General features: G+C 47.5%; 1 protein-coding gene and 2 pseudogenes across 3 annotated transcripts in view; 2 read left to right on the top strand and 1 right to left on the bottom strand.

Moving 5' to 3' along the window:
* The window catches only part of LOC135901601 (Kv channel-interacting protein 4-like), a 568,045-nt gene that overhangs the window by 399,800 nt on the left and 141,641 nt on the right, over nucleotides 1-26,604 (bottom strand). The window lies entirely within an intron of this gene.
* LOC135901626 (ras-like GTP-binding protein Rho1) lies at nucleotides 2,832-3,633 on the top strand (annotated as a pseudogene).
* LOC135901653 (ras-like GTP-binding protein Rho1) lies at nucleotides 3,806-7,860 on the top strand (annotated as a pseudogene).

Here is a 26,604-nt window from a genome sequence, read left to right as displayed (position 1 = left end):
CTTCAGGGCAGACCAGGGACGTGCCGGCAAAGTGTCGCCGGCGGCAGTGTGGCGCAGCAAGCCCTCTCCGGCGGGCGCATCGCAATCACCGGAGATTAAGTTGGAGCTATCGTGCCAAGCTGTCCCCATTATCTCTAGCCCTAGCGCACGCAAACCCCCACCTCGATAACCCCGCGGTTCATTTATGGATCGTGGCTCGTTAATAATTTCCCCCAGAAGCGTGCACCGCGCTCGGGACATAAAGGAGGTGGGGGGCGCTCTGCCAAAGCGGAAGTGTGTGCACAGCGTGATGCCGGGGAAGAAGGGTGTGGGCATGGTACAGCCCTCCCCTCTCGTGACGTCCTTTCCGCGTTCCTATGTTTGCGTGAGCGCCGTCAGTGCGACAGGCTTCCCGCAATTCCCTCCTTTCGAGGCCGCACCGCTGGCTCGTGACGCGGAGCAGAGGTTAGCGTCGGGATACCCCCCGCACCCTTTTCTTTCATCCCGCTGAATATGGCAACTCGCGCAAGGAACGACATCTCGTGCGGCGAAAGGACGCCCAAAGTATGCAGCACAGAATGGGGCAGTGAACGCCGCTTCGCGAAGACTTCTGATTTGCACGCGAGCAAGGCCACACTCGTTGCGAGTTTCTTGTGTACCTAGTGTGGTGACAAGTGGTCCTGATATCGGGAGTTTTGAGACAGTGCGTATTACTCGCCTATGCAAACACTCGAGAAAGGGTCCATCTATTTTGTTACTGATTACATATTTATTAGTGATATCAGGTTTAAAAGAAAAAGAAACACGCAGAGCCAATGGAATGTTGAAGCCTAAATGACGCCAAGCTTGTTATTGAGTTACCGAGGTAGCAACAGTATAGCGTATGACACCAGAACCGCCTCGAAGCCTGTAGCTGTCGTCTGACTGTGTCACGAGCACGAAGGCGATGTACGATGCTTGTCGATGGAAGGATGGTGATGAAAATTCTCTGCACACAGATGTACGACGCACATTTAAATGCAGTTAAGGTTTCTATGCCCCCTTGTGTCACAGTGACACATAAACAATGTGGGGGATTGGACCAGAATGGGCGCGCACGACCACTGGCGCAAACTGCGCATTCAAGCACACCCCCAGGGGTCCAAGTCGCCGTATACTAGGCAAGACAGTAGCAGCAAGCACCCACAAAGCGGGAGGGAGAGGTAAGTCAAGCTTCGGTTTGATTGATAACAACAATTAACGACTTTTACTGAAAACGGAATGTAAGTTCCATCTAGCGACGACAACGACATATGCAACTCTTTTCGTTGATCTAAAAAAGAAGTGCGCCAGAGCACGCCGGTTTTAGTTGCTCGAATAGCTTTAATTTTCGTGCCCCTGAGCTGAATGAATCTGGGTAAACTAAATACTCGAAATAATACGTATTTCAAGATTTCGTTCGCTTCAATATTCTAATGAAAACATGACGTAATGCCTCTTTATAAAGGGCGTTTTAAAATTATTCGACTCCCAAGGCCGACTATTGCAGTGTGCATTTTGCAAGAATTCGCATTAAATCACAACACTTTCGTTGAGGACATCTAAGTCTGCGAAGAAAGAGTAAGTACACGCTAACCGAAAATGAGCGTGACAGAGAACATTTCGCGCAAAATGTTCTTCTCGCCATTGTCAGTAAGCCAAGAGTGGAGTCCCAAGATCGATGGTAACAAACGCTATCAGATGAATCGAAAGGCCTCTTTAGTCTTCCCTTTAGTTTAATGCTATAACATGTGTAGAGAGAGAACACCGTGAAAGAGAATAATTACCAAACAGACCACAACGTAGGAGCGTGATAGCTTATACAAAATGCGAGGGACAAAAAGCACCACAAGTCAGGGAGAAGGTATATCTAAAGTATTTACCGGTAAAAAACAGGTACGTTAGTGTTTCATAAAACCACGCACAAAAGAAGGAAAAAAAAAGACGTCGAATTTTTATCTTTGTAACAGCGCCTTCCTTCCCTACTTCGCTATCTTTGCATTCACAACGCAGTACGCAAAAACCGAGCCGTCTTTCCTCACCATCGAGAGAGGGCAAAGTCGCCTGGATCCGCCATCGAGGTAATGCGCAAAGCTGAGCCCTTCATGATGGTCCCTACAAGCCCTGATACGGGAAATGGTCAGTACGTTTCGGAAAGAGCTCCCTTCTCGCTCTTGCCTGGTGCTCTTTTATCTCTTTCTCGCTGCAAGCGAGGAGCAGCTACTCGCCGCAATGACACAGCGACGCGGCCCACCGGACGCGCTAGAGCTTCTCCGGCTTATCTTGGGACGCGCCAATCTCGGAGCTCTTTCGAAAGTGCCATACATCACCGATCGCTAACGATGTCCGACTCGGCACCGACCGTCAGGAAGAAGTCGAGGATGGCCGAGGGGCTGCGGTAATCAAACTCCGGTTGACGTACCCTGGCCGCGCTCATACACGGCGCCGCCTAAGAGTGAGCGCGAGTATATACGACTCGCTTTGTCCCAGCCGGGCGAAGGTGCAGCAACTTGCGCTCCCTAGCATTTTAATAATTTCTGCACCACCAGAAAAAAAAAAAAAAAACTCCTCTTAAAGTGGCAAGTAGCTACGTTAATCTTGTTCTCATCGCACCGGTCATCCGGTGCGATGAGAACTGAGAATCATATGATGAGAACTGAGATGAGAATCATATCTCATCGCACCAGTCATCCGTTGGTGAAAATGAATCCGGAGCCCGCACAACGCCGTTTTTCATATGTTCAGGAAGGGTTCCTTTGGGACAGCATAAACTCAATTTATTGATGCAGTGTGAACCGTAAGCTCTCGAATTCTCTTTGCAAGAAGGTTGCGAGATGAAGAAGCAGAAGAAGAAGAAAACCGCTCAAGGAAGCTCGGCTCCCGCGGAAGAAGTGCTACAAAGAGCGGCGACCAGGAAACTGCTGGTGATCGACGGAGACCGCGCGGGCTGGAAGACGTGTCTCCTGATCGTCTTCAGCAAGGATCTGTTTCCAGAAACCGCAGTCGCCGCCTACTACATTGCCGCCACCGAAGTCGACGGCAGCTAGGTGGAGCTGGCACATCGGGACATGGCGGGGCCGGAAGACTTCGACCGTTTGCGGCCGTTGTCGTACCAGGACACGGACGCAATCGCGATGTGCATCAGTATCGATTCGCCCGACTCCCTGGAGAACAACCGGGAGTCAGAGAGGCCGGACGTGTGCCACTTCTGCCCCTGCGTGCCAGTCATCCTTGCGTGGAACAAAAAGGGCCTACGCAACGACCCCCGCGCGCTACCAGAGCCGGTCAAGACGAAGGCGAAGCCCATGCCGCCTGGCGAAGGGCGTACCGTAGCGGATGCGACCAATGCCTACATGACGGCACCTGGAGTGTTCCTCCAAGGCCAAGGACGGTGTTCGCGAGACTGCAACGATGGCCACCTTGCATGTCGGGAGGGTGAAGAATACGAAGTGCATTCTGCGCGCTAGAATAAACCTCTTCCCGTCCCTGGTGAGAAACCAGATGGGGGCTGGAGGAATTTCTCGCGCAACACTGTCTTCGTCTCAATGTTCTGCGCGCCGCCACCAACTCTCCGTTCACTACTCCGCACCTTCACCAAGTGTAAGCAGGTTTATTCGCAATGGAAATAGCTTCTGACGAGCACTGTAACGTAAGCGAACACGACAAGCTTAGGCGTAAGCACAGCTAGGGTCGTCTGCTTCATTACACCATCATTCTTCCGGAGAGTTATTAGCATGAGCAACGAATGTATTGAGCCTAGCTTGGAAAGCAGTTTGCGAAACTCGCGCGACAGTGTAATCTCTGAAATATGGCATCCGGCGCCAGCTATAGCGGATGGCTGGCTGGCGTGATGGTGCATGTGAATGGTGCATACGTCAGTATTTTATGCTCTGTCGGACTACCTGACACGGAATACAGAAAGTTGATTTTTTATACCTATGCCACAAAAGTGCAATTTGGTATGCCTTAGATGCTACGCATGCATCATTGCTAATAGCCGAGAGCGCGTGCTCGAATGATGCTCAAACGAACCGTTATGGATACACATAGCGTAATATGGAGCTGAGGTAAACATTGCGAAAAAGTACGATAAAGTTCGAATACGCGTAACGTATTGTCATCGCAATAGAATAGCCCTAGTTAGTTGGTTTATCATTTGACGAATGACGACCAACTGCGAAATGATTAGTAGGCGGAAAATTCCGATAGGACTGCATGCGGTGAAGCATCGGTGCACTGCCTATCCGTTCATCTTCTTGACACCTAGGTGCGGACTTGACATATTATGAGACCATAAACGTGACAGAGTGCGAATATAGCCTGCGAATGGGCATGTAGTCGCGTGTTATTTTTAATATCTCGCGGGCTTTCATTTTTTTAGCACGAAAGAAATAAGCGCACAATTAGCAACATGCTAAAAATGTCCAACTTTCTTAGTTTCATTTTTGTGTTGTTGACATGATAGAATGGAATGTTGGTGCACGAATGCAGTGCCGGCTACTCCATTGTCTCATGAAAGAGTTAGTGTTTTACACATATGGTGCTTACCCTCTGATGTCCTTGTACGTGTAACATACCTATGCACAAAACATATTGCACATGTATTACATACAAACATAACACATATACAGAGTGCTTCAGTGAACATCTTCAAACATTTTTATAGGTTGCCTATGGCAGATAGCACAATTATATAGATCGTGAGCTGGTCTACTCAAAGAGGCGGACATAACTTGCACAAGAAGGTGAAATGCATAATCAACTAACAAACATTCGCTAACTTTTAACTAATTACTCTATGTTCCATATTGCAATTAACAAATTTCAGCCATGTAGTTCGCAAGGCGGATCCACTTGGAACGAACTCTGGGAATGTCACCAGTTTCGATATATTAATTCCCGAACTTTGCAGATAAATGCATTGGCGTTCCAGTTGCTTTTGTCCGTCAATGCATAAAACAACGTTTTGTTAAGGAAGGAACTTGAAGGCGAATGCATTTCTCCGCAAAGTTCTGCAATTAATATATTAGAAAGAATTCTCAGGATGACACCAGTTTCAAGTGGATCCGCATTGCGAACTCCACGGCTGCAATTTGTAAATTGCACTATGGGCCATAAGGTAATTAGTTAAAAACCTTATTGGAAAATTTTTGGGTATTAGTTGATCATGCATTTCATTTTTTTTCAAGTTAAGTCCGCCGCTTCAAGTTGCCCAACCAGCTCATGTGCTAGAGTGGTGCAATCTGGCACAGGTAACCTTCAGAAATTTTTGAAAGTGTTCGCTGGAACACCCGGTATATATCATGCTGTATGTGGATAACATACATATATACTGCATATGTACAAAACGTGCGCGATTAATAGCGCGTGTCCTGTCAGTCCAAAACTTCTTCGTCCTCGTGTTGTCACGCTACCAAAAGCAGCTGTGAATCCGCTTCAACTCCCCCAATTTTCTGTCTTGTTGAAGAGTCTCAGTTGGTAAAAATGAATCCGGAGCGCGCACAACGCCGTTTTTCATATATTCATAAAGGGTTCCTTTGGGATGGTATAAACTCAATTTATTGGTGCAGTGTGAACTGTAAGCTCTCGAATTCTCTTTGCAAGAAGGTTGCGAGAAGAAGCAGAAGAAGAAAGCCGTTCAAGGAAGCTCGGCTCCTACGGAAGAACTGCCACAAAGAGCGGCGACCAGGAAACGGCTGGTGATCGACGGAGACCGCGCGGGCTGGTAGACGTGTCTTCTGATCGTCTCCAGCAAGGATCAGTTTCCGGAGACCGCAGTCGCCGCCTACTGCAATTGCCGCCACCGAACTCCACGGCAGCTAGGTGGAACTGGCACTGTGGAACATGGCGGGGCCGGAAGACTTCGACCGTTTGCGGCCGTTGTCGTACCGGGACACGGACGCAATCGTGATGTGCTTCAGTATCGATTCTCCGGACTCCCTGGAGAACACCTGGGAGTCGCGGAGGCCGGACGTGGACCACTTCTGCCCCTGCGTGCCAGTCATCCTTACGTGGAACAAAAAGGGCCTACGCAACGACCCCCGCGCGCTACCGGAGCCGATCAAGACGAAGCCGAAGCCCATGCCGCCTGGGGAAGAATGCATCGTAGCGGAGGCGACCAATGCCTACATGACGGCACCGGGAGTGTTCCTCCAAGGCCAAGGACGGTGTTCGCGAGACTGCAACGACGGCCACCTTGCATGTCGGGAGGGTGAAGAATACGAAGTGCATTCTGCGCTCTAGAATAAACCTCTTCCCGTCCCCGGTGAGAAACCAGATGGGGGCTGGAGGAATTTCACGCGCAATACTGTCTTTGTCTCAATGTTGTGCGCGCCGCCACCTCGTTCACTACTTCGCACCTTCACCAAATGTAAGAAGGTTTATTCGCAATGGAAACAGCTTCTGAGGATCACTGTAACGTAGGCGAACAAGACAAGCTTTGGCGTAAGCAAGGCTCGGGTCGTCTGCTTCATTACACCATCGTTTTTCCGGAGAGGTATTGGCATGAGCAACGAATGTGACGAGCCAAGCTTGGAAAGCAGCTTGCGAAACTCGTGCGACAGTGTAATCTCTTAGATATGCCATACGGCGCCAGCTATAGCAGATGGCTGGCTGGCGTGATGGTGCACGTGAACGGTGCATACGTCAGTATTTTGTGCTCATTTGCACTGCCTGACACGGAATACAGAAAGTTGATTATTTATACCTATGCCACAAAAGCGCAATTTGGTATGCCTTAGAAGCTACGGATGCATCATTGCTAATAGCCGAGAGCGCGTGCTCGAATGATAAATGCGCTCAAACGAACCGTTATGGATACACATAGGATAATATGGAGCTAAGGTAAACATTTCGAAAAAGTACGATAAAGTTCGAATACACGTAGCGTATTTTCATCGCAATAGAGTAGCCCTAGTTAGTTATTTTATCATTTGACGAAGGACGACCAACTTCGAAATGATGAGTAGGCGGAAAATTCCGATAGGACAGCGGTGATGCATCGGTGCACTGCCTATCCGTTCATCTCCTTTACACCTAGATGCGGACTTGACATACTTATTACGAGACCATAAGGGTCACAGACTGCGAATATAGCCTGCGAATGGGCATGTAGTCGCGTGTTAATTTTAATATTTCGCGGGATTTCATTTTTTGGCATGACAGAAATAAGCATACAATTAGCAACTTGCTAAAAATATCCAACTTTCTTAGTTTCTCTTTTGTATTGTTGACATGACAGAATGGAATGTTGGTGCACGAATGCAGCGCCGGCTACTCCATTGTCTCATGAAAGAGTTAGTATTTTACACATATGGTGCTATACCCCCTCATATATCCTTGTAAGTGTAACATACCTATGCATAAAACATATTGTACATTCATTACATACACACATAACACACATACAAGGTGTTTCAGTGAACATCCTCAAAAATTGTGAATGTGAATTCGCTCCAAATGTGAATCCGCTCCAACTCCCCCAATTTTCTGTCTTGCTAAAGAGTCTCAGTTGGTAAAAATGAATCCGGAGCCCGCACAACGCCGTTTTTCATATATTCATGAAGGGTTCCTTTGGGACGGTATAAACTCAGTTATTTGATGCAGTGTGAACCGTAAGCTCTCGAATTCTCTTTGCAAGAAGGTTGCGAGAAGAAGCAGAAGAAGAAGAAGAAAACCGTTCAAGGAAGCTTGGCTCCCACGGAAGAAGTGCCACAGAAGGCGGCGACCAGGAAACTGCTAGTGATCGACGGAGACCGCGCGGGCTGGAAGACTTGTCTTCTGATCGTCTTCAGCAAGGATCAGTTTCCGGAGACCGCAGTCGCTGCCTCCTGCATTGCCGCCACCGAAGTTGACGGCAGCTAGGTGGAGCTGGCACGGTGGAACATGGCGGGGCCGGAAGACTTCGACCGTTTGCGGCCGTTGTCGTACCAGGACACGGGCGCAATCGTGATGTGCTTCAGTATCGATTCGCCCGACTTCCTGGAGAACAACTAGGAGTCACGGAGGCCGGACGTGGGCCATTTCTGCCCCTGGGTGCCAGTCATCCTTGCGTGGAACAAAAAGGGCCTACGCAACGACCCCCGTGCGCTGCCGGAGCCGGTCAAGATGAAGCCGAAGCCCATGGAAAAACGACCACCACTTTTCAAGCATCATTTTTTATTCGAGCATCAAGGGACTGGAACGGCCTTCCACACGCCATCGCAGCCATCACAAGCCCATCTGCCTTTACTGAAGCTGTTCTCACCCATATCTCAAAATGAACGCCTGTTTCTAATGTTTATTTTATTAACCACCCCTTATGTAATACCCCTCTAATGGGGTTTTTAAGGTAATAAAGTGAAGTGAAGTGAAGAAACATGTGTGAAGTTAACTGCGCAGATTGCGACATTGTGCGGATGGCTCTAGAATGTGGAGCAGATACTTCTTGTTTGCCATCACTAACGCGTTCGAACGGCAGACACTGCTCTCTTTGTTAGCGCTAATTAGAAATTAATAGACTATTGACTGAGACGTCTTACTGATGGCTATAGGCGAATTAGGTGGGAGTTCCTTGAAATGTTCAAGCATGGCAGGTTTAGACTTGTGGTTGTGAACGAGCTCCCCAGACGCGAATTCGGTTACTTTCCCATCGTCCAGTCTGTTCTTATAATTAAACAACACGTCTTTTTGTCTTCTTTTTCTCTGTGCAGATTGACAGGATAGAAAGAGTTTGACCTCAGGCTGACCTTTCTTCCTTTTCCTGTATAAATTCGCTCTCTCTTTTGTACAAAGGGTGTCGCTTTGTGTAACTTTTGTCGTCCGTAGAGTGAAAAATAAGTGGTGTGATCAAAGGAACACATCTGCATTTCCGCAGTACACCTCCCGCTATTGAATTCCAGCAATAGATTGTCTAGGGTCTCGAGCTGCAGGTCACGTTCGGTTTCGCGTTAATTATGGCGTACATGGGCGTGCTACTCGTTCACTTCCTGAATCAAAACAGTTTTTTGAATGTGCTCTACGGAATAGCACATGTTCTGTTCGTATTTACTATGCAAACTGATAGAGTTTTCTAACAATAGACACACAGTTTTGTCATCTTATTCTTCCTGATCACTTGACACAAAATTCATGGATTCAGTCAGAAAGCCCCACGTAAGAAACGTCGTCAGTCAACTGAGGTGATCTGCACTCGATCGCCCTGTCCAAAATGAGTTATTTCGTTACCCTTCTTAAAAAAAATTATAAAAGCCTTCACAGAATGCACAGTGGATACATGCACCATAATAACACGTATTTCGTAGCAGGCGTTGCTCCTTTAACGTGAACGGAGCGGAACGAGTCTGTGAGAACGTCCGAGATAAATCAACCAATCAACTAACATCCAAACGCATTCCCGTAGTATCAGATGCTCACCGCCAATTTCTGCCTCGAGTTACGCTCGGAACCAAGTCCAAATCCCCAGCGGCCTCTGCTCATTTCATCAGCCTCAAGAGGAATCTTTATCTCAGGCCCAACTCCGATGCCGCCTATTCAAATACATGCATGTAAAACGCAGAAAGGCTTTTCTGAGATAACCGCTGGGCGGATTTTAATAAAGTTTGTTGCGTTTTCGAGGGAAAGTTAAATTCTAGTGACTATTGGGAGCGGGATGTTGAATCAGGGCCTGAATATTGTTAATGAAATTTTCAAAATTCAAAAGTTCGGAAAAGATAGAAGTACGAAATTTACAAATTAATAGCTCTGCATCAAGAACACGTACTGCGGTTGTGTAAACGGCATCCAATAGAACATTCAAAGCGGCAAAACTCGATGTGTCAATTTGTATCTTACGTGAATTCATTACGTTCTGTACGAGGGTATTGAAAAAGCTGTATTTGCGTATTACTAAATTCTTTTAGATTCAGCCACCGCAACAATGGACAGTCTTTAGTGACTCCAAGGCAGCCCTTCAGTGCATACGAAGCCCAATGCGCCACGGACCCAATGAACAACTGGCCTCAGAAATTCGGCACATATATCACCAAAGCTATGACAAGGGACACAACATAATCTTTCAGTGGCTTCCAGGACATTGTAACATCAGCGGAAATGACCACGCCGACGAAGCCGCCCGTTCTGCACATGAAAGTGGTCAACGAGTCTTCATTCCGCTTTCACGAACAGACGCTGCGGCTCAGCTGCGATTGATGTCCCGTGAGTGTACTTTGTCCCTGTGGGACTCGAATGTTTTCACAATGTGTCGGTTGCGTTCGTTGTCTCCGGACATACGGATGCACCTTCCGCCTGGATTACCCCGACGTGACCAGACTATGCTCTACCGTCTGTGGCTAGGCGTTGCCTTTACAAACGCCTACGCTTTCCTCATAGGAATGGCCAACAGCCCCACGTGCGACACATGTAACATCGACGAGACGCTCGCACACATTATCTGTGTCTGCCCGCGATACAGTGCTGAGAGACAAGTGATGTGCAGAGTGCTGGACCAGTTGGACAATCGTCCACTTTCAGAACTAAAAGCTTTAGGCCAATGCTCCGAAAGAACATCCGCGTTGAAGGCCTTACTCGCGCTAGTAAGGTTCTTGCGGTCCACGGGGCTTCACGACAGACTCTAAGAATGCCGCCCCCTACCGCTCTGTAGAGTACGCACTTTGTTCGTGCTTGTCTCCCTTTCTTTCTATCTCCCCCTTCTACTCTGTTTCTCTTTTTATCCCTCTTAACCCTTCCCCCTGCGCAGGGTAGCCAACCGGAACTACCTCTGGTTAACCTCCCTGCCTTTCTCTACATTATTTTCTCTCTCTTTTAGATTCATTTGTAACATATCAGTTTTGTCCGCTTTGGATGTACTACCAGATGCAATTAAGAGAATTGTGATATCATTTTTCGTTGCTGAGTTACAGAGTTGTATACTTGATAGTTTCGTTGTACCAAAATTTGCGATATTTGCCAATTTTTAATAAAATGTTGGCAACCTAAATCAAAAATTCGAAACCAACTGTCCCTAGATTTTAAGTTTTTCTTTTAAGTGCATCGAACCTAGTGAAATTCGGTTCACTGGCTGCTGAGAAAAACTATTTCTACTTTTACATGTATTTAGATAAGAGCACCCGAGATAAAACTTCCTTTTAACAGTGAGAGAGCTAAGATTTTTATTTGGCGTGATTTTGTCACCGTTATAAGGCCTACGTAAGACAAGCCTGAAAACGCTCAACTAATGGCATCATCCTGTTCATGTACAACTATTGCCACACTGCATTGCTTTGTGCTACCAAACAACACTACGGAATCAGTTGCCTGTATCCACGCTGTGACTATATATTCGTAATAGCGAAGTTATGAAGAATATACCCTCGCTTAATTACCATTTGATGCGAAATCGCATCCAAGATTATGTTCACGTGAAAACCTTTTCTGTGGCCTCGCTTATTGCATATTTGTGTGTTTTGAAACGTTAAACGCTTGCAGAGACCGGTAATCTAGGATTTGTCACATTGTTGAGAGTGTCAAAAACCAAGCACTGGCAGATCTGTGAGCTAAGAATTGAACTGTTCATTGAAAGAATTAACTTGCGCGCTGAAAGACAAGTATACCACTCAGATCACAACGATATCGACGAGAACAATTGTCCCTTATCGAATCTATTCCCGATTAGGGTGAAAAGAAACTCTCTTGTACCTTGCATTGGGTGCCCGTCCAAGAGCCCCAAGTGGTCAAAATCAAGCCGGAGTCTCCCACTACAGCGTGCCTCACAATCAGATCATGGTTTTGGCACCCCGTAAAACCCCAACATGCAATTTTTTATCTATTCCCACGGGCAGAGTATACGTCCACTGTCTGTATCTTCAAACTGTCCCCTATAATCGCCGCTGCTTGCGTAGCATTCGAGAAAGGGCGAGGGGACTAAAAAGATATGGGGACGCCCGAGTGTGCGACCTGCGAGCTTTACCTGTGCAGTTGGATCGGCGAAATCCAGGCTTGGTAGCAAACACTTCCGGATGAACCTGCACACGTATGTGGCTTCCGAACTGGTTGAGAGAGAGTGGGGTAGTGCATTCATGCAGGTGGCATGCTCGGGCCATTCTCATTTTTTGTTTAGTCCACCTGTACAACACTATTCGCGACGCGCGCGCCATCCGATTAGACACGCCTCTTTCGCTATAGAATTTTCGATTACGTTCAATATATTTCGGATGCCGTAGGCACGTCTTGCGCTGCGCGGAAACTTCATGGCAGTGGTAATCCAGTGAAAACGAACATTCGCAAAAGACTAAAACAGCAACACTTATCAATATCGTCAAACTGGCCAGCGTTGGGGAACGCGGGTTAGTTTCGGCGGTGCCTAGTCATGGTTTTTAAAGCGCCAGTAGGACCGGTCGTGTGAGTCGAATCACTGGTTTAAACTCAGTTCATTCAGCGTATGCAAGAGGCATCAAAAAGGTTTGATCATTGTGTATAATTATTAGAACTACGGGAATAAATTTTTCTCTGTGTAATCCTTGAAGTCAATGCACATGACAGTGAAATTACATGGGCTACTACGTCTTTTATTTATTTGCTATCTTTTGGCTGGTGGCAGTAGAATTCAGTGTCCCGAAAGGTGGAGAAGATTGAGGTTCATAGCGATTTAAACATTCTACACTTGAAGAACTATAGCGGGCAGTGAATTCATGATGTAAGGAAGACGGTCTGTGGTGATGATTGTTAATCATATGCCACAGCTGTGATGACATTTTTTTTTTCACTGCTGGTCACCTGTGTCTCACTGACAAGCCTAGAGTATGTCGACTGTCTTTCGCTGCTGATGTGGTCACAGAGGAAAAAGGGGAATATCTCGTTCTGCTAGATCGACGAATTACCATTCAAGTGTTCACGCACGAAACAGGCTTAAGCTACGGTAGCGTCTGGAGCACAATTCACGACAAACTGCTCTTGTTTAAGGTAAGAATCGTTGGCTGTTGAGCCGGTTGGTGCGTCACGTTGTGTCGCTGAGAGGAACAAGGGCGAAAGAAAACGATGTGGGCGCTCAATCTTCTTCCACTCAACGGCACAATATGTTTAAGGTGTTTGCACGTTGGGTAATAGGACTGCTAGCTCGTCTGCACCGGCAAACAAGATGTGATCAATCAGTCAACTCTTTTGGAGAGCGACAAAGAGGATTTTTTTTACTCATTTGGTAGCAGTGTACGAAGGTTGGAGGAACCTATTTGATACAGATACTAAATATATGAGCAAAAAGTGGAAGTACTCCGATTCTCGTCTTTCCAAAAGGCCAAGTTGCCAAAGTCTGCAGGTAAGATCCCTTTTGGCACTCTGGAATCGTCGTCGAGTCATACTGACAGGCTACCTTAACCTTATAAGCACAGGCAAAAATATAAAAATGCATTCAGAAAATGTCTTCTTTTTTTATTGCCCATATGGACAGAAAATTTTTTAGAGATTCGAAATATATATGCCTTGATGATAGTAATATTACAACTTGTATATGAAAACACGCAAATTTAAACCGAGGAGGTGCTTTCGCAAGGTTCCCTTCATCTAAGTTCATTCACTGCCGCGCCGTATCAAAACTATCGTGGTAGTTGGCAACGTCAGAGTGACTGGATGTCTGCAGCACAGAAAACATTACCATCGCTGTCAATGCATTCATGCAGGAGCAAATCATCTTCGGAGATTGATGAGTCGATCAAAAGAACACCGCGCTTTTTCTACGGGCGTGACAACACTCGAATGGTAGCCACTATATTTAATATCTCTGCCGGACTAACGTAAACGAAGGGAACCTGTAGGCCTCCTAGGAGACAAAGAGGGAACTCGCCAGTACGTTAAAACACATTGGACCAGTCCGGCCCGTTACTGGCATTTGAAAAGAGCACCCAAACACGTGAACGGGACAGACTAGTCTCTAGCGCTAATGGAAAAAAAAAGAATGGAAATGAGTAAGACTCGTTCACGGCACTTAAAGGGTTAATAAAGATCTGACTATCACCATCACATATTACTGCTCCCTAATGAATAAATTGCGAGATGTTTTGAAGCAAACACGCCATGATATTATCTCCAAAAGCGTCCGTCCCCGCGCTGATAATGCACCCGGGCACTAATTTCAAACTGCTGCTGTGGCAGCAAAACAATGTGGCTACGAAATATTGCCCTTTCCAGCTTATTAAGGCGAAAGTCTTAAGTGGTTCACACTCCCGATGGCCTTGAAGAAAGCGCGTCGTCCGGTCCAATGGCACAAAAACCATGGTTCATCATCAGCAATGGGTCATATCCAAGCAAGCCAAGATGCGGTACCTCATCGTTCTCGTAATGGAGAGACTACAAGCACTAAACAAAGTGAAGCGTACAGTGCTTACATTCATTGGAATCACGTATACAACGCACAGAACCGCGGCGTCTAGTCGAGTGGTACAAAAAAAAAAGACACGTGACGTTCTTAACGGCTCATACCTCCGTAAGGCTGAGGCTACAAGCGCTCAGCAAAGTGAAGCGAATAGTGCGTGCATTCATTGAAACTACGCATACAACGCACAGAACAGCATATGTTTCAATCCCCTGTTGAGAGGATGCAGCGCAAAGTCGAAGAGAAACGTCGCTGACGCGAGTCTGACTCCGCTATACGAGTACGCGAAGCCAGCGTCGGAAACGAGCCGAAGAAGCCGAACTGCGAAAGCAGCAACGCGACGATGCGAGACGGTGCATTACCAAGTGTGCAGCAGGTTTTCGCCTTCACATGTTAGAGGAGTGTAACATGCTGCCGAACTTTTTTCACATCTGGCACCAAGTGACTATATGGTAAAAAATATGAAAAAAATGCGAAAATACACTGCGAAGTCGGCAATTTGATAATACCGACAAAGGCATTCACGCGACCGAGCAGTGGTTTTTCATGGAATCGGAGAACTCCTAGAACGAAGTATTGTGGAGGATTAATAAACGCTGGGACAAATGCGTGAATTTGAGCGGTGACTACGTAGAAGAAGTCTCAATAACTACAAAGCAAAATTTAATTATTATTTATTGTACCGTGAAATAATTAAATTATTTCACGGTACAATAATTGCAACCTTTTGATACTCCTTCGTGCACAGGCACATGCCGGAAGAAAACATGGCTTGCCGCTTGCAGGCGGCTAAATGAGCAAGCAAGCCTTGCTCGTTTCTTTTGCATCATATATTGGTTTTATCAGGAACCTCTCTGAACACCGTCGCCTTATATCAAGTTGCTCCGTACAATAATGTGTCGCTTCTGTGTAAAATGAGCCAAAGATCTATAAAAATATTGCTATGTGTCTACAAAAGCGCAGCATAACAGACAGACAAGAATCTAACAGACTATACGTATACAGTGAACTTAAAGAGGGTCTCGAATAAGGCAACATTGATGCCTTCAGGTAGCATGTGTGGGTATATTAACCAGTTGCCTTCACCCAAAAAGATCGTGTACTTGTGACGCCTGCGGCAGAAAGGAAGTTGTTTTTTCATCCATGTTCAATTTCATCAATTTATTGTTGCTTTAATTGAATTAGCAAATACAAGTAATATTCCGGTGTTGTCCTTGGTGTCTGTTGGCTTCTTATGGTATATATATATATATATATATATATATATATATATATATATATATATATATATATATATATATATATATATATATATATATATATATATATATATATATATAGAGAGAGAGAGAGAGAGAGAGAGAGAGAGAGAGAGAGCAGTGTTGTGTGGTTGGAGTTACAAGCGCTTTATTGGAAAATGGGACGAGCAGCGTGTTAGCGCTAACCCCACGAGCACAAAATGAGTTCCCTAAGGGCCGATTTACGCTCGAGCCGCCCATCGCCGCAAGCCGCACCGCACGCTTGCGATTGCGCGAAAAATTGCACGTATCCAGCACTTTTGCACAAATTACCGTTTACATTGTGTACACAGTACCTTACACATTGTAAACCGAAATTTGTGCACAAGTGTTTGATACGTGCAATCTTTCGCGCGACCGCACACGTGCGGTGCGGCTTGCGGCGATGGGCGGCTCGAGCGTAAATCGGCCCTAAGATTGCGTAAATATTCCAAACATCAAAGCAGCGTTCTCGCTCTTCTCATGTTAGCTGTGCATTTAGATTCGTACAGGCTGTTAGTCTCCATATTTTCCTCCTGAAGGCCACGCTCGCAGACCGCGGCCGAATCGCCGGCAGTTTTTACGAGTCACGGTGAAAAATTATGCGCCTTCTCTGAAAGCAAACGCATCGAAATAGAAACCTCTAAACACGTTTTTTTTTTCTTGCCGGCACCTTTAAACTACTGTACCGTTCCAAGACGGTGAAGGCGCCAGAATGACCTCACCTTTACGCGGCGCCCTTGAAACTCCAAGTCACGCGCAACTTCCGCCTTCTGCGTACGAGTTTCTCGTGCGTCACTGCAGCGTAACATCAAGAACAACTGCAACAGCGTGAAAGAAAGCCGAAAGTTCTAGGATGCTTCTCTCTCTATCTCGATCTCGGAGCAGCTCTTCGACAGATAGCGGCCCAGAAACGAGCACCCTGGCCGCGCACATTCGCTCGCTACCCTTGCCTCTCTGGCCGGGAGCAGTTGAGCGATTAGGGAGCGCGCGCCCGTTCTCCGGCAGCCAGAAGACGTGGGCCTGCGCCCGCAATGCCGCGCTGACCGCGCACGCCGGCCGCGGGACGCGCATTGCGCGCCGCAGATAAGTGGCGCGACGTGCTATACGCCGAGACGGCGGACGGAGCTCGCGCTCGCGCGGTCCATCCATCTACGCCGCGAGATGATTTCATCGGGCCGGCGCTTGCGTCTCTGCGTGCTATAGGGCAGCGCTATTCTGGGCGTCCTGCGACATAAACCTGCAAGAGGCATTTCTTGGGACGGCGCGACGCTCTGATTTTTTTTCTCTCTCTCTACCGCTACTGGGAAGCGCGGATCCACGCTGCCCCTGCGCAAGGAGGCGTGCGGGCACGCCGACGCTACTAATTTCGGCTGCCCGTGCCCCTGCCCAGCAGATTTCTTCTTACTTTCGGAAACTGCATTCGCTCAAACTCCTAAGGCTGGAATGCCGGTCGCTAGAGATTTAAGTTTGCTTTATTTAATTTGAAATAGGGGTATACGTTAGTGGAGATAAACATTTGCAACCCAGATCAAAACCCCCGCTTGATCCATTGTGTCATCAAATGGGAAGGTGGGAGGGGGAGGCGACGTCATATAGGAAGAGAGAGTGAGCTTTAATAAAGACGAAGGCATGGTGCACGGGCAAAAACCAGGTTCGCAATTCGAAGAGCAAGGAATACGAAGGCGAATAATTTTCAGACACTTTTTGAATGTAACAAATTTTTCGTAAGCTTCACTTTTCTTTCCTTTTTTTTTCTTTTGATAGTTGAATGTCACTGGAATTAGAAACTATGAGCTAAAGATTGACAAGAATATAGAAACTTTAGCGTTAAAATGATAACTGTCCTGCGAATTCAAGGGTAAGCACTCGATCAAAGATACATTTATTGCGCTGCATATACAGCAACAATTGCATTTATTGTGCATTCTCCTGAGACCAACCCTGCATTCTTCTTATCAATTTAATATTTATGGCCAGCCTAACAGTCGATTTATTCGGTAAAGATAACCGACGGCATAACTGCAGAATAACCGACGGTGTAACTCTACAAGCAAGATTAATGCGAGTTCAGATGAGTAGAATTTTCGGCCAGTTGGTGATTAATATTTGAGTACGGTGAAGAGCGATTGACGAAACAAAGTATAGTGGGACCGAATGGCTCGCTTTACTTTGTTCGCTCTATCGCGCTTCATCGTAATTAAATTAACGCGATGTTTGCTAATAGCACTCGTCAGCCCTAGCGAGTGTTCGTATATATTAAGATGACCTATCATCAATGCTTATGTCTGGATCCTTTCCTTGTCCTCAGTATGAAATCGCAGCCGTTGCTCTTAGGGTGGTGCAATCCATATGGCCCGTTTACATGAAGCCTTATCGCAAGCTCTTCATATGCGATTAATTTATTAAACTGCGAAACCTATGATAAGGGTAATGCATTTACAGCTGGGAAAGGTATGGCGTAAATGTTACCTAATATTTTGTTACACGCTATTTACGTCACCAACTCAGCTGCTCACTTGTGTCGTAGATGTATACCCGGCTGAACGGGGCCCGCTGAATGCCATCATTATTTCTTCCACTTTAGCATTTGAAGCCTCGCGGTTTACAGAAAGAAACCTAAAACTTGACTTTTCAATGACCCAAGCGTATTTAGAAAGAAGAGAAGCTTAACTTCGCGATTATCTTCGTTTTATTCGCCCAATAGTTTCCGTCGGTGGACCTAATTTTCTCAATGGCTTGAAGAATGTCTCTCCACCGACCGAAACTGTTGGGAAAACAAACTTAAGATAACGGCGAAGTAGTTTTTCTAATCTTTCTATATATAAGAAGCAAGTAGTTCTCTTTCAGATCCGATGTTAATGAAGTCGGAAAAAGTGCACACGTGCGCAACAGAACAAAATGTTGAATGAAATGGTTGGTTATGTTTTCTGACGTGCGCCTGCGCGTTTAACGGCGTATAATATATATATATATATATATATATATATATATATATATATATATATATATATATATACCAAGATTTAACAGTATTCAAAGGCCACATAGCTGGACAGAACCAAGGTAATGTTGTTTGCCGTCGCTTGGAGATACTTGAATTAATTTTTGCGTTCGCCTAATCACAGATTTAGTCCTAATTAACTATTCAGGTTCTAAGTTCTTTATAATTATATGAAAAGTGCCAATGAGGAAATTGCAGAGCAACAAGAAAAACTCCCGGTACAGCTGTCTGTTGCTCAATATACGCACTACATAAAGGTGTTTTTCCGAGCGTGAATGAAGCCCGCGAGTTCACGCAAAGTGCCTCGAGGGGCCAGTCGCGCGGCAATTTTGGGCGTATTCGTGGGCTTATTTCTCGCTCGCAAAAACACTTTTATGTAGCACGTTTTGAGCAACAGAAAGCTGTATCGGTAGTTTTTCATGTCCCTCAACAATTTTCTGATTGGTACTATTGATCTCTACAAAATTTGAGAACATGAATAATTAATTAGGACAAATTCTGCAATTAGGCGGTATGCAAAAAAATTAATTTATTATCTCCGAGCAACGGCAAGCCACATTACCTTGGTTCTGTCCAGCTACGTGGCTTTTGGATATCTTAAAATCTTGGTGCATGATAGTTGGGACATACTGTATATATGGACCTAAAAAAGAAAAATGCTTACGTCGCCAGTAAAAAGCAAAATGACTGAAAGGACTCGGTTGTAAATGATTTTAGGAGAGCTTGCCGGACACTAAATTCGCAAAGAAGGAAGGCAACCAAGACGATGTAGCAAAAACAGGAAATCTGTCATGTGTGAGGTACTCGAACATTTATGAAGAAATTTAATTAACTCTTCAGGCTATAGACAGCTTCACAATACGCCTACATTTTTATTTTGCAGAAAAAAAACAAATGGTTCTCTTACGAAGCCTCTTTTTTTTCCTTCATTCATTAGTAGCAAAAGAGAAAATAAACAAGGAAGTTATTTCTTCGCTTGCCTGAAGGGCACGCATTCTTTAAGAAGAAGAAAAAAAATCAAGGACAGTAATGTTTCCACGTTTTCTCGCTACAACAAACAGATTTAAAAAGAGAAAAGCAAGAAGATCGGAAAAGAGGTGGGGGGGATTGCGCGATATGGTCGGAGGAATTGGAGACGCTTTCGCTTGTTCCGGTTTCACCTCAAAGAATTTGAAAATAAAAAAAAAAGTGTTCGAAGGAGTTACTCCAGCTCGGTTAAATATCGACAGCTAGAAAAGAAAGAAAAAATAAAAAGTAAAAGTGGCGCACCGACCAAAGGAAATGGGCGTAGGAAGAAAGCGGGTATCGGGGGGGGGGGGCTTCGGAGCTGTCCGGCCACGCTCATCTTTTATCCGCTCCCACGCGAAAATAAAAGCGCGCGTGGGCGGCCCATATCGCGTGTCGCGTTTTAAACGATTCTCCGCAGGCACGGCCGCGCCGCAGAGCGCATCGAAGAAGCGGCCGCGCGACGAACGTAAATAATAACCGCGGCCCGCCACGACGCGGGACCGGCACCAGATGCGCGCCGCAAACTCGGTATTAATGCCAGTTTTCATACACGGCCCTCCAACCGCACCACGGTGGTCCGGCGGCGCGAAGCCAGCTCCATACAGCGAGCCGGCGAGTGGGCCCGGATTATTTCCGATGCTCAATACCGCCACCGCCGCCTCCTCCCATACGCGCGCCCGCCGCGTCGGAGTAGGTGCGCTCTATCCGGTTTCGGGATTTTGGCGACGGGAAAGCTCGGGTCATCGAAAGGAGACCTTCAGGCGGGGCGTACTTGAATCCGATGCCTACGTATGAAACGAGAGAGAGAGAGAGAGAGAGCACCCGCTGGCCCTGGATATAGGTGCTCCATTGCAGTTTCTCTCTTGACGCGCGGAAACGCGGAAAAGAAAAAAAGGAGAAGCACTGAGAGACAGCGCGAACAGCGCACATCGTGCGTCAACAAAGAGTGGCATTAGAAAAAAAAAATTTCGTTTGTCTGCAAGGAAAAGGCCGGCCAGGAATATCTTTTCTCTCCTTTTCTTTTTTAAGCTTCTTTTATTTGCTGTCTCTGTTCTTATTTTCCTCAACTTGTCCACAAAGAATATATTGATTCTAGACATTCCGCTTACGCCGCCTCTTATAAGTGGCGTACACCCTTTCTCGTGCCTATTCTCGGGCGGCTGAGATGTTCTTTTCTTTTTTTTCTTCTGTGCTCCAGCTTTTCCCTTTGCAAGGGCCTCTCTCCTCGCTTTCAAACCATCTGCTTGACGCTTGCTGAGCTCGTTTGTTCTTTTTTGGTTTTCTTCACTACAACTGATTCAGTTCTTTTGTTTTTTTTTAAGTCGTTTGTACTTTCCGTGCCCGCGTGACTGCCTCCGCGCTTATACAAAGCGTACACCACGGTCTCCTTGTGCCTGTAATGTCACTTTTTATTTTTTGCTTCTTACGGAGATGTCCAGCATCTCGCAACTCATCTCTGTTTTGCATAGAAGGCGAGAACTCTTACAACGAAGGAGCGACACCTCACGTTTCGGTCGAGAAGGGCACGCGGCACGCTTCTTGTGCACCTTCGTCGGCGCATACGCGGGCAACGGGCGCTCATCGCACTGCACACGCTCTCTCACATGCTACCGCACTCGGGTAGTGCATAATACCCGGCAGAGAACAGGAAAACAAACACACAGAAACAATGCTGACAACGTATACGGTCCGCTCCATCAGCCGCACGACGCAAATAGTGTTTTTCACGAAGAGAGCGGCATTGCGCGGGCGGTAAGGCGCTAAGTGCGGAGGAAGCGCGCGGAAAACGAGAGCGAATAGCTCCGTAGACGCGAGCGTCTTAACGTGCGCGCCAGGGCGGCGTGGTGGCGCGCCGACGAACAATGATGGGCGAAGCCAGAGGCACGCAAAGAAAACGAGAAAAATAAAGATGACGCCAGACGATTATTTAGGAGAACGTGTTGAGCTTTGTCTATTCGATAGCTTCTCGTACGTTGTTGCCATTACTTCCGCTTGCTTGCAGCGCTCTGCCGTTTTGACTGCGAGCATGAAAATCAGAGTATATAAGTCTGCGCGACTGCGCCCGCTTCTCCCCCTTGCCCACCGCTATCTTTGCTTTGCCCGAGAGCCAAGCTCTCGCTCCTGAGCTCAGATTGCGGCGGTAAGACAACGCACTGCTGGTGGCCCGTCGCCTCCTCTATTTTTCGTTTTCTTTCGTAACTACCAGCACATCTTCCTTTTGCTTCACTGTTGCCTTGCGGCTCGTGTTTTCTTTTTTTTCCTCTCTTTTCGCACCGAGTGCAGTGGTCTCCAACGCCAGCTTGAAGGAGTGCCAGCGCACAATGTCGCACAGTGTCGCGCAGCCACCACCTTGTTATCGTCCAATAAATCCAAATGTCAGGCGCCAGTGCGAGGTGCAGAGAACTGGAAGGGGGCGAACAAACAGGAAAGTCAACTCGGTCGTAACGTGGAGCCCGGACAAAGAGGGAGCGGCCCTGACGACCGCTTCCAGAAGCCTCAATGGCCCTACTAGGCTCCGCAGGTGGGAGGGGTGGCATTCACTCGCCCTACGGGGGAAGCTACAAGCCCGAGACGAAATAAAAAAAAAAGAAAAAAAGACAGAGAAGGAGGGAGAGTCGCAGACATACGACGAAATGCGAGTCTTTGCAGGAGACACTCCGTGAATTCGTGGCGAGGTTCAAATGGTTTCGCCCGTCGGATGGGGTCTTGCCGAACGACTGTCTCCTCCAGGTCTAGTTTTATGTGCCCTTGTCCTCTTTTTTTTTTTGGAGGTCTTAAAATGAAATGGCTTTTCTGCGGCTTCTCGGTGCTCTAGCCGAGAGAGTTGGCAAGCGAAAGCCCATCGCGTTTTCTTGCACTGTGAACTAATAGCTGCTGAATTTAAAAAAAAAAATGTTCAGTGCGCAGAGCACAAAGGCTGTCGAACATGGTGGAAATGAAAGAAGTCAAGCGTTTGCAGATAGCTTATCCGATCGGTAAGGAATCACAGAGAGAGCCAAAAGAAGACGATCAATCTACTTGTTTGTAATCTGTCCATTCTTTTCTTTTTTTCACCCTACGTGAGCGTTATTTACACCCAATTTGATTTCCGTATCAACTATCAAGGTCGGAATTGGATTGTTTTCGTTGTAGAGGCCGCAAGCAATATACAGGATATACTTTTAGTTCTCTACGCCTTCTTAATTGTTTCCTCATACATCATGTCACAACCCTGCGACGAAAAGGATAAAAATCTCGACCGTTATGCGCTGATTGCGAGACAAAGCGTACCCTTCCTGACCACCATATCCCTTCATGTAGCCGAGGCAGGCGGTATCATTACTATGGTGGATCGCCGCGGCCAGCGTTAGGCATAGAGCTACCCACAAAGTATGAAATTCAACGCTTCCTGTGTAGCCTAGAAACACGTCTGGAAACACAATGGTGCCCCCCCCCCTCGCCCCCATACACATTGTAACCAACGTGGGCGAAGCTTCCCGAAAACACAGGCAGAAAACAAGAAAAAAAGTAGAAAGAAAGAAAGGAAACAAAGCTACACAACAGAAAGACAAACGTACGCGTGTGGCACGTGCATGAGCGGATGAGCGCGTCTTTCAACGAAGTGCTGCCGCGAAAGCCTCATAGACAACTTCGCGTTCAGCGAGCAGACAGCACAGATCGCCAATTCGGCAGCAGGCCTCGACTAAAATCGCCGAGTCAGAAGGACGAATAATTAAAAAAAAAGAATGATAGAGCGTAGAGATGCGGGAAAGTTGTGAGGGGGTGAGTGAGGGGCGCGCTTGGATGGGGGCAGCTGCTACTCTTGTGGGTGCGTTGGTGGGGCGAGTGCCGCCGACAGCAATCAGCCCCCGCGGAATTGGTGCCGGCACGCCAGGCAAGAAGGGGAAGGGGGGTGGCAAGCATTACGGCATTAGAGCCCGTGGCGCGGTGGCAAGGGGTCGATCAACGGCCAAAGGGAGAGAGGAGGGGGGGGGACGCCTCTAATTAACGCGGCCAACGTGACTGCCAAGCAAAATACACAAGCGAATAATGCGGACCTGGCACGGAGAGAGAAAGAAACACCGGACGTAGCAGACGCGTATAAACTGACAGAACGCGTGTGCGAGAGCTGGTCGTTACACGGCTGACCGGTGCAGTTACTGCACGTGGAGCAAACGATCGACCTGCCGTCTTTCTCTTCTGGCCCGCGAAACGACCGAGCGGACACTGTCTTGCGAACCTTGCGCATTCGTGCGTGCGATGTCAACCCTTATCCCCGCCTCCCTTTCTTTTTTCTTTTCGAACTATAGACAGAGAAAAAAAAAGCACTCATGAGTTTCTCAGCCAGCACGCAGTCAACGCAATTGTACACCGGCACTGGTGACCTAACACTTGCCGTAATGCGTAGTTATGACGCCCCACGTCGTAGTATAGTACGCAGTAGCCACGTACACTGACGGATTGACTACATCGACCAGTTCCGGCGGTGCTGTGTTTATTTCAACGAGAGGAATAACACTGTGATTCAAGGCGTCGCATGTTACGACATCCACGACTGCATAACTCATCGCTCGGCGCACTGCGCTTCAGTTTATTGACACAGAGAGTTATGGTACATGGGCGTGTTTTCCGACTGGAAACCGGCTTTACACAGCATGCAGTCTGACGTGGTGCTCACGAACAGCTAATTCACCACGACTTCACCACAACGTCAAACAGAAAGACCACGAAATTATTCTCCAGTGGCTACCTGGCCATTGCGGCATCAGTGGAAATGATCAAGCAGACAAAGCTGCCCGAGAGTCACATTGCTACATCGGGACGACGTCACGCCTGCATACGGCAGCAGTTATCGGCGCTGTTCCTCCTTCTCACACTCCCTCTCTAACCGTCTCGCACAACGCATATAGTTAACACGCATCAAAGCAATAAACGTTGTCATGGCCCAGCCACCGCTGTGTATGGTGCATATTCTTCAGGGGCGACGAAGATGGGATGACAATTGATCGCCCTCTTGGTAGGCCGCAGCCTTCACCACCATGGGAGGAGATGCCAGCCCGCCGCAGTTTGACGAGACGAGCGACAAGTGGCCACCTTACCAAGTTAGACTAGAGGCCTTCTTCGAAGGCAATGGCGTCACGGATGACAAGAAGAAGCGGGCCCTGTTTGTTGCAGCATTGACGACTCACACCGTGGATGTACAGTACTTAGTGGTCGATGCGCGCCAGACCAAGGTGAACAAACTTTCTTACGCCCAAGCGGTAGCTTTGCTACAGCACCACTTTTCGCCGCAACTAAACGAGATAGCACAGTCTTACCAGTTCTTTACAGGCGACCAGCTGCCAGGCTAACCTGTGAAACATTTCATAGTTGGCATTCATCAGGTAGCGGACACATGCAATTTTGGCGCAACATTAGATCGAATGCTGCGAGATCGCATCGTCTGTGGGCTGCAAAGCGCAGGAGTGCGTCGATAGTTGTTTGCGAAGCCGCAGCTGAGGAGGAGTGAAGCAGAATAAATCGTGCTGTCAGCCGAAATGGCAGAAGCGAGCGCGCAGCAGTTAATGAGCCACGCCGCTGAAGGGAAGCGAACATGCTATAGGAGGACAGTCTTATCGCCTAAGGAACCGGCCACGGATTTTTCGTGCAACCGCTGCGGAGCGAAAAGCACGAACCAGAGGATTGCCGGTTCCGTTCGGCAACATGCTTCAAGTGCCAACAGCAAGGTCATATCTCCCGAGCCTGTTTCCGCCAGGAGACAGTTAACTGAAGGGCCACCAGGGCTGTCGCGTCAGGTATACCCTATCGTCTCGGGAGGAGGGCACAGCGTGGCCTTCCTACCATCCACGCCCGCTGTGGGCGCGGACGGTACATTCGCGTTGGAAGCAGCGGACAGTCATGTATGTCAGCCATGTCGGCATCACGAAATTCACTGTGCGCACATTGAATTGTGGGGGCGTTCCAATAAACATGCAGGTTGATACAGGGTCACCGGTGTCGGTCATCACGTGGCCCACTTATGAGCAAAACAAAATCGTGTGGCCCAAGCTACGTGGTTCGCCATTGAAACTGACCTGTTTCCTGGGAAGGCTTGCCGTTCGAGGACAACTCATGCTTTCGTGCGGAAACCGGTCGACGGACAGTTTTTGGTTTCTCCAGCCCCAACCTGTGCGGACGCGACCTGATCCAGGCGTTCAACATGTTCGAGGCGCCAGTAATGAACGTGAACACGACAGGTGAGCGAATGCCTTTCGTCGGGAGGGATGATGTTAACGTCCACCGTTTGATAACAGAATTCGCTGACGTGTTCGCGCTAGGTCTCATCAGGGGTCCGCCGGTGTACTTTGAGATGCGCGACAACGGGGTACCGAAATTCTGGAAGGCACGCGAGGTTCCTTACGCCTTTCGTCCAAGGGTAGACTCTAAACTTGAGTGCCTTTTGGCCGCGGGTATTATTGTCCCTGTGCCTCATTCTAAGTGGGCCGCACCGGTGGTACTGGTAGTAAAGCGTAACAGCCACATTCGCCTCTGCGGCCATTTTAAACTCACGGTAAACAAAGCTTGTCACACTGAGCAATATCCGTTTCCCCGAGTTGAAGATAACCTGTCAACGTTGAACGGTGGTCATGTTTTCGCAATAGATTTGCGGAAGGTTTTCGCAATATATTTGCGGGAGGCTTACCATCGGCTACCGTTGGACGAGGCAGCCATGCTACTTACGACCATAAACTCGCATAAAGAACTGTTTAGCTTCACTCGCCTGCCATTTGGAGTGGCTTCCGCGCCGGCAGTGTTCCAACGCCGCATGGAGACCATCTTGCAAAGACTTCATGGTGTTCAGGTCTACTTAGACGACGTCATAATCGCAGACAAACACAAAGACTGCACCACACTGCACGAAGTATTGCAGCGGTTTCGGGAAAATGGCGTGCACTTAAATGCGGACAAGTGCAAGTTCTGTCGAGCACAGGTAGACATCCTGGGACATTGAATTAGTGCTCAGGGACGTCAACCAAAGT

Source organism: Dermacentor albipictus, chromosome 1, assembly GCF_038994185.2.
Source record: "Dermacentor albipictus isolate Rhodes 1998 colony chromosome 1, USDA_Dalb.pri_finalv2, whole genome shotgun sequence".
In the NCBI taxonomy this organism is placed as follows: domain Eukaryota; kingdom Metazoa; phylum Arthropoda; class Arachnida; order Ixodida; family Ixodidae; genus Dermacentor; species Dermacentor albipictus.
This window is presented reverse-complemented; position numbering and strand designations above follow the sequence as displayed.